Below are 277 nucleotides of genomic sequence, written 5' to 3' on the forward strand. Positions count from 1 at the left end.
ACCCTAATGGGGTGCTGGAGAAACAGACTCTAGTTATACACACACACGAAAAAAAATCACGCACCAAGACCCCAATATGAAAAAAAAAAATTCTAAACCCTAAACCCTAAACCCTAAACCCTAAACCCTAAACCCTAAACCCTAAACCCTAACCTGGGTGCGATTTGTTTGAATGCTTTAATATTTTTAACAATAACCTCTAAACCATAAACCCTAAACCCTAAACCCTAAACCCTCAACCCTAAACCCTAAACCCTAAACCCTAAACCCTAAACCC

The 277-nt window shown here is 39.4% G+C and overlaps 1 protein-coding gene across 1 annotated transcript in view; it reads right to left on the reverse strand.

Moving 5' to 3' along the window:
- The window catches only part of EMH_0057420 (Ca2+-ATPase, related), a gene marked incomplete at both ends in the record, with an annotated part of 7,415 nt that overhangs the window by 2,406 nt on the left and 4,732 nt on the right, over positions 1-277 (reverse strand). The gene's annotated exons all lie outside the window — the stretch shown is intronic.

Source organism: Eimeria mitis, genomic scaffold (genome assembly GCF_000499745.2).
Source record: "Eimeria mitis Houghton genomic scaffold, Emh_scaff2696, whole genome shotgun sequence".
NCBI lineage: Eukaryota > Apicomplexa > Conoidasida > Eucoccidiorida > Eimeriidae > Eimeria > Eimeria mitis.